A 9,186-nucleotide genomic window follows, 5' to 3' on the forward strand; every position below is an offset into this window, starting at 1 on the left:
AAATGAATGACTAAACTATGCATATATCAAGTATGTATACATACGTACATACATGCGTGAACATACATATGCACAGACATACATATATACGCACATACATACACACATACACATGTACATACATGTGTACATACATACACACCTACATACATACATACGCACATACATACACACATACATACATACATGCTTAGCAAAATAGAAAAAAAGTGCTCAGTAATGATTTCCAATATAGTGTTGTGACAGATCAATGCAATACCATTACACAAAGCCAATTAACCATCTGGAATGACTTCACATGCCAATCGTGCGAATGCCAATGAAATGAACAACTATCCTGCGTATTGACCAATGCCAATCATGTCAATAAAATGGATGACTAAACTATGCATAGATCAAGTTTGTATACATACGTACATACATGTGTGTACATACATATGCACATACATACATGCATACGTACATACATGTGTGTACATACATACATACGCATATACATACATACATGCTTAGCAAAATAGTAAAAATGTGCTCAGTAATGAGTTCCAGTATAGTGTTGTGAGAGATCAATGCAATGCATAGATCAAGTATGTATACATGCGTACATACATGTGTGTACATACATATGCACATAATACATACATATGTACGTACATACATACATGTGTGTACATACATATTGTTTGTTTCAAATCTATTTAGCAAAATAGTCAATATGTGCTCACTAATGAATTCCAATATAGTGTTGTGACAGATCAATACCACTGAAATGGACAACTAAACTTTGTAACAGTTTCTTGCCAGTAATGAGTTCTAGTATAGTGCTGTGAGAGATGAATGCAATACCATATAAATAGAGCCAATTCATAAGCTATGTATAGATCAATGGAAATCATGGCTTTTATCTAGACATAATCAATATGTGCTCAATATGTGCTCAATAATGAAATTTACAAGTATATCACTAGCTTTTATCTATACATAGCTGACCTATACATAGTTTATCATGGTTCTATTTCTATCTGCTATTTGCTTAGCATAGTCAATAGATGTGGTAACTATTTGTTTCAAATCTATTTAGCAAAATAGTCAATATGTGCTCACTAATAAATTCTAGTATGGTGCTATGAGAGATCAATACCAGTGAAATGAACAATTAAACTTTGTAACAGTGTCTGGCTGTTTGTGTCAAATCTGTTTAGCAAAATAGTCAATATGTACTCAATAATGAATTCCAGTATGTGCTCACGTGATTACTTGTATATATCATAATGCCAATCATAATAGCAAAACATGGCAATTATGCTTTTATCTATACATAGTTGACCTATACATAGTTTATCATGGTTCAAATCTGTTTAGCAAAACAGTCCAATATATGCTGTAACAGTTTGTTTAAAATCTGTTTAACAAAATAGTTAATATATGCTCACTAATGACTTCCAGTATAGTGTTGTGAGAGATCAATGCAATACCATTAATCAAAGTGAATCATGCCAATGAAATGAACAACTAAACTATGGATATATCAAGTATGTATAGATCCATGTAAAATCATTCAACATACTTATGATGTCATAAACTATGTACAGATCAATGCAATACCATTAAATGCAGTCAACTCATAAACTATGTATGGATACATGGAAGATCAATGGCAATCATGGCTTTTATCTATACATAGTTGACATATACATAGTTTATCATGGTTCAAATCTGTTTAGCAAAACAATCCAATACGTGTTGTAACAGTTTGTTTAGAATCTATTTAACAAAATAGTAAATATATGCTCACTAATGACTCCCAGTATAGTATTGTGAGAGATCAATGCAATACCATTAATCAAAGTGAATCATGCCAATGAAATGAACAACTAAACTATGGATATATCAAGTATGTATAGATCCATGCAAAATCACTCAACATACTTATGACGTCATAAACTATGTACAAATCAATGCAATACCATTAAACGCAGCCAACTCATAAACTATGTATGGATACATGGAAGATCAATGACAATCATGGCTTTTATCTATACATAGTTGACATATACATAATTTATCATGGTTCAAATCTGTTTAGCAAAACAGTCCAATACATGCTGTAACAGTTTGTTTAGAATTTGTTTAACAAAATAGTAAATATATGCTCACTAATGACTTCCAGTATAGTGCTGTGAGAGATCAATGCAATACCATTAATCAAAGTGAATCATGCCAATGAAATGAACAACTAAACTATGGATATATCAAGTATGTATAGATCCATGCAAAATCACTCAACATACTTATGACATCATAAACTATGTACAAATCAATGCAATACCATTAAACACAGCCAACTCATAAACTATGTATGGATACATGGAAGATCAATGACAATCATGGCTTTTATCTATACATAGTTGACATATACATAATTTATCATGGTTCAAATCTATTTAGCAAAACAATCCAATACATGTTGTAACAGTTTGTTTAGAATTTGTTTAACAAAATAGTAAATATATGCTCACTAATGACTTCCAGTATAGTGCTGTGAGAGATCAATGCAATACCATTAATCAAAGTGAATCATGCCAATGAAATGAACAACTAAACTATGGATATATCAAGTATGTATAGATCCATGCAAAATCATTCAACATACTTATGACGTCATAAACTATGTACAAATCAATGCAATACCATTAAACACAGCCAACACATAAACTATGTATGGATACATGGAAGATCAATGACAATCATGGGTTTTATCTATACATAATTTATCATGGTTCAAATCTGTTTAGCAAAACAGTCCAATACATGCTGTAACAATTTGTTTAGAATCTGTTTAACAAAATAGTAAATATATGCTCACTAATGACTTCCAGTATAGTGCTGTGAGAGATCACTAATTAAATAGTCAAAATGTGCTCAATAATGAGTTCCAATATAGTGATGTGAGATTAATATAGTTTTAGTTTAGTGCTATTAGATATTAATGCAAAACTATTGAATAGAGTAATCATGCAGCATAAGTCATTGCAATCCAGTCAGTAGCTGAAATAGCTAAATGGTACCAAATGTCATTGCAATCCACTCCACTCTCTCCACTTCATCCATCATCAAGAACCCTTTGGCTCTTTCACGTTGAAGCACGAAGGTATCATGTGCTTTCATGAAAATTGCTCGACTCAGTTCAGGGACAGCTTTGAGAGCAATATATGCAGCAGTCAAAATATTATCATCTTCAGATTTATCCACTTTTACAATCTGAGGCTTAATGAGGCCATCTTTCAGTTCCTTCATAGTTTCGCATATCACATCCAATGATGCAGCCAAAGATGTCTTCTTCCTCTTTCCCCTCCTTGATGATGATGGTGGAGGAGTCCCTCTAGCACTTGCACTCGACTGATTGGAATGATATAACTCTTCATCAATATCTGGTTGGCTGTCAAGAGGTGTACCACAATTGGTATCATCCTCATCAAGCACATTAAATGCATCGTTCATAGGGTGCCCTTCTTCAGCATCAAGGGGTGTTGTAGATGCGAACCCTTCAGCAATTTCATTACCAACAATTACAGCCAACTCATTGAAATATTGGAAAGGTGACCTCTTATACATTTTTGCATTTTTGAATTCTCTCCTCTACATATAAGCATTAATAGATGGATTAGGTTGTAAGTTTTTCATTATTAAAATAAGAAGGAAAAATTTCTTCAATGAAAAGAGTACAAAGATGATCCTACCTTCAAAAAGTCATCCCACACTGAATCCTCAGCATCCACAGTTTGAGTTTCTTCATTCCAAGCTAACCCACTTGTATTTTTCAAGTCCTTCATTACTTTATATCCTACTTTCCATGTTTTTAGCTTATTCTTAAAATGATCTCGTGACAGATTTGAGTTCATCGCTGAATTGAATGTCCTCTCTATCGCAGTCCATGCCTCTTTTTTAAACCCACCTTCACCTTTCCGTCCGAGATGGACTTGTTCAAGGAGCAAGTCTAAAAACTTGCGTTCCATCGATTTTGTCCACATTTTCTTCTTTGAAGAAGAAGATTTGTTGCTCACAGCGAGGGATCCATCTATATCACTCAAAGTAATGGGAGAACACATCTGTTTCACATGATCAGATCCGTCCATGCTCATCATGAGCTCGGTATATGCCATTGTGTACTCCTTCCTGTATTTCATTTAAATTTGAAATAGAAAATCTTTAACTATCAATTTGTAATACGTCATAATGGAACAAGGCTAACATATTGAATAGGTAAACGTATTACGATTTAAAGTAATCATACGACTGAAATTGAAAGTTATTGCTCTTTAAATTTAAATAGAATGCAACAAGCAGTAACATTAGAAAAATAGGATTTTTAACGAATTCGTTGTTCTCTTCTTACTAGTGGGCTTATGATCTTCATCATTTGGTACTCCTTGCTGTATTTCATTTAAAATTGAAGATGATAAACTTTAAATATCATTTTTTAATACATCCTAATGCAATGAGGCTAACATTTAATAAACTTGAAAGAATTTAACTGAAGATGATACACATTTTAAGCAATAATTGATGATAACACATCAACATCAAAAAAACTACCAGTAAGACAAAATGGTGATATCAATGGCAAGTAAATAGTCATGAGCCCCATTATGAAGCATGTTATTGTACTTTCTCAATGCAAAGATGTATAATAATTGTGCTTTCTTGCATTTAAATCAATGTAATCTATATTTTAAGTTGAATTGTGTATTGCAGATATGATCAACAATTTTTGTACATAATGTAGGTGTGAAATTGAAAGTTAATGTTCTTTTTATTTAATTAGAATGTAGCAAAGACTGATATCAGAATAACGAAATCAAACACCATCATTGTATATGCATACATCAATTTAATCATATAAAGCACATTGCCTTCTAATAAATCATTTATTCTCGAGATCTATAATCTTCCCACATCCTATTTGCTATATCTTCTCGAAATTGGGCCCACTCATTTCTATCCTCCTGAGACAACCCATATGTCTCAAGTAGTGGCACCTCTATCCCATCACGATCATCTTCCTCTTCAATAGCTTCTTCCGATGGAAGGCCATCCTCTATCGTAATGAAATTGTGAAGTATGCAACATGCTAAAACAATATAGGATTGTGTCATGATATCATAAGACGTTGCATGTCTTAAGATTGGAAAACGCTGCTTCAGAATACCAAATGTACGTTCTACTGCATTTCTAAGAGAGTAGTGTCGATGGTTGAACAACTCACGTGCAGAGTTTATTGGGTTTTCTCTTGACCACTCTTTCAAGTGGTAGCGTGTACACCGATAAGGAGTGAGAAATCTAGGTGCATTTGGATATCCAGCATCCACGAGATAATATTTTCCTATATAAAGAAAGTATATTGTCAATACTTGAACCATTTAGCATAACCTTGAGTATATTAAAATGTGATTTGGCTTACCAGGGGGAACTACAAGTGGATCTGATCTGGATAGAGCTGAGGCTAGAACACGGCTATTTGCAGTAGAGCCTTCCCAACCAGCAAGGCAATACTGAAACTTACAATCAAAGGAGCAGACACCCATAACATTTTGCGATAGGTTCCCTTTTCTATCACGATATTTACCCTGTATGTCGACATCAACTCGCACTGGAATATGGGTACCGTCGATGGCTCCAATGCAATCCTGTGGGATATGATACACTGATCAAATGTATGCTCAAGTAATAATAAGATAAGGACAACATTCTAGACAATAAACTTGTAATAATGTGTGATTTACCTTGAAGAATGGTTCAAAACGATCCTTCCCACTAATTTCAGGAGGAGTGCCTGGACTAGGTGGTATGAAGTAATCTCTGTGAAGGGCTAAGATAGCCATCAAAACCTTGTGGAAGTACCAACTGACTGTATCTCCTGAGTGCCCAAAGTTATGGGCAATCTTGCGGTTCCTTAGATTGTGCCCAAGGGTGTGGAGGAACATCACTAGTTGTTCCTCTAACTTCAAGTGGATCGTATCTCTCAAGCTTCCTTTCAGCCTCAGAATACGAGCTAGAGAAAAGAAGGCTGCCCTACTCATCCGAATCTGATCATGACAATCCACCTCATTCGAATGAATAATGTCTCTACAAAAGAAATTTCCTTTTCTTATTCGTTTACCCATTTGACTACCTTCTCGGGCTACCAGTACTTTGGCTATGCCAACAAAAGCAAAAAGAATTGTGAGAATGCGGGTGTATGTGGTCTTCCTAACTATGCTTCCTTGGACCTCTATACTCTCCATAGGATCCATTAGTGACCTGAAATGTGGACAATTTAAACACTATCAGTTATGAAATATCAACTATCACCTATCGAGATACAACATGATTATTCGCTAGCCTCATTGCATTAAGAAGTCAATTATTTATTCAAATACAACAAGGAGTACCAACTACCGAGGATCATAAGCCCATAAAGAACAAATTACAATGTGTCATTATACTCCATGTAATCTATCTATACCAATGAAAGCATAATATTGATTCCATTTGTCTATATGTATACACACATGTATGTATATATGTATGTGCACACACATGTATGTATGCATGTATGTACGTACACACACACACACACATGTATGTATGCATGTACGTACGTACACACACATGTATGTATGTGTGTATGTACACACACACATGAATGTATGTATGTATGTATGCATGTATGTACGTACACACACACACACATGTATGCATGCATGTACGTAGACACACACATGTATGTATGCATGCATGTATGTACACACACAAGTATGTATGTGTGTACATACATACACACACATGTATGTATGTACACATACACATGTACAAACTATAACTTGAATTTGGGCTTTTATGAATGTGTTTTAATAAATCGTCGGGTCCGCTGAAACTGAGGCTTGTCTTTTAGAAGATGAAAAGTAACATAGTTGGCAATAGGAATAGAGTTTCTTTCTGCATTGATCTATACATAGTTTGAAATCATGGCTTTTATCTATACATAGTTTATGACCTCATAAGTATGTTGAATGATTTTGCATGGATCAATACATACTTGATATATCCATAGTTTAGTTGTTCATTTCATTGGCATGATTCACTTTGATTAATGGTATTGCATTGATCTCTCACATCACTATACTGGAACTCATTGGACTATTTTGCTAAACAGATTTGAACCATGATAAACTATGTATAGGTCAACTATGTATAGATAAAAGCATGATTTCCATGTTTTGCTATTATGATTGGCACTATAATATATACAGGTAATCACATGATCACATACTGGAATTCATTATTGAGCACATATTGAGCACATATTGATTATGTATAGATAAAAGCCATGATTGCCATTGATCTATACATAGTTTATGATTTGGCTCTATTTAATGGTATTGCATTCATCTCTCACAGCAGTACACTAGAACTCATTACTGGCAAGAAACTGTTACAAAGTTTAGTTGTTCATTTCACTGGTATTGATCTCTCACAACACTATACTGAAAGTCATTAGTGAGCATATATTGACTATTTTGTCAAACAGATTCTAAACAAACTGTTACAGCATATATTGCACTGTTTTGCTAAACAGATTTGAACCATGATAAACTACGTATAGGTCAACTATGTATAGATAAAAGCCATGATTGCCATGTTTTGCTTGATTGGCACTATGATATATACAGGTAATCACATGAGCACACACTAGAATTCATTATTAAGCACATATTGAGCACATATTGATTATGTATAGATAAAAGCCATGATTGACATTGATCTATACATAGTTGATTCATACATAGTTTATGACTTGACTCTATTTAATGGTATTGCATTCATCTCTCACAGCAGTATACTAGAACTCATTACTGGCAAGAAACAGTTAGAAAGTTTAGTTATTCATTTCACTGGTATTGATCTCTCACAGCACTATACTGGAATTTATTAGTGAGCACAAGTTTATGACTTGGCTCTATTTAATGGTATTTCATTCATCTCTCACAACAACATACTAGAACTCATTACTGGCAAGAAATTGTTACAAAGTTTGGTTGTTCATTTCACTGGTATTGATCTCTCACAGCACTATAGTGGAATTTATTAGTGAGCACATATTGACTATTTTGCTAAACAGATTTAAAACAAACACCCAGAAACTGTTACAAAGTTTAATTTTTCATTTCACTGGTATTGATCTCTCACAGCACTATACTCGAATTTATTAGTGAGCACATATTGACTATTTTAAAAATAGATTTGAAACAAACGGTTACATTTGAATGAACCAAAAACACTTAAAAAAATCCAGTATGCAAAGGTGGGTGTGAGAGGAGAACCGTTTACCGCCGCCGCTGTTCAAAGTGGAGAAGAGAAATCGCAGAAAATGCCACAGCCACATGCCACGGCCACAGAAAACCCACAAACCAGAAACCCTTGCAAACCACGGCCACAGAAAACCCACAAGCCCAACAAACGCAGCAAACCAAAAACCCTCGCCTTCGCACAACAGAGCACGAAAACAATACAACCGTCGTCTTCCAAAAAACCCAATTTGTTCTTCTAAAAACCTAAGGCGGATTCGGCGGACCCGACGATTTATTCAAACGCATTCATAAAAACTCAAAACCTGGTTTTCATTTCAACTTCCACCTATTTCTTGGAAGAAATTTCTTCCAATTTTTGAGCGAAATTGGCAGACGAAACCCGAAACCGGGTTATGCGTTTGATGAACCAAATGCCACCGTTTTCTTCCATAACCCGATTTTGGCGCTGAAAACCCTATTCCGCGCCCGGTATTCCCGTAACCAAACAGGGCCTAAGTAAATAGTATATATTCATTTGGATTTTTAATACTGACAGTCGGTCCATGACAGCTTGTCTTGTGATTAGATGGATTGAAATCATTGCTTGTGTGTATTAGCATAAAAGCATGTGTTTTTTAAGCTTCATACAACGAGTAGATGAAAACTATATACCTCAAACCTCCTAATCATATCAAGATACATTAAATTTTAGGCCATTTTTTCAATGGGATCTTAAATGAGATTTAAACTTTAGAGCTCCTTTACATTTAGTAATTATCACAATCTAACATAGATGTTTTTCTTTAATCCAGGAAAATTAGAGTCCAAGCTCACAGAGCTCAGATTGTCTCGGGAC

Source organism: Cupressus sempervirens, chromosome 4 (assembly GCF_028749045.1).
Source record: "Cupressus sempervirens isolate cs-2001-9-10 chromosome 4, ASM2874904v1, whole genome shotgun sequence".
Lineage (NCBI taxonomy): Eukaryota > Viridiplantae > Streptophyta > Pinopsida > Cupressales > Cupressaceae > Cupressus > Cupressus sempervirens.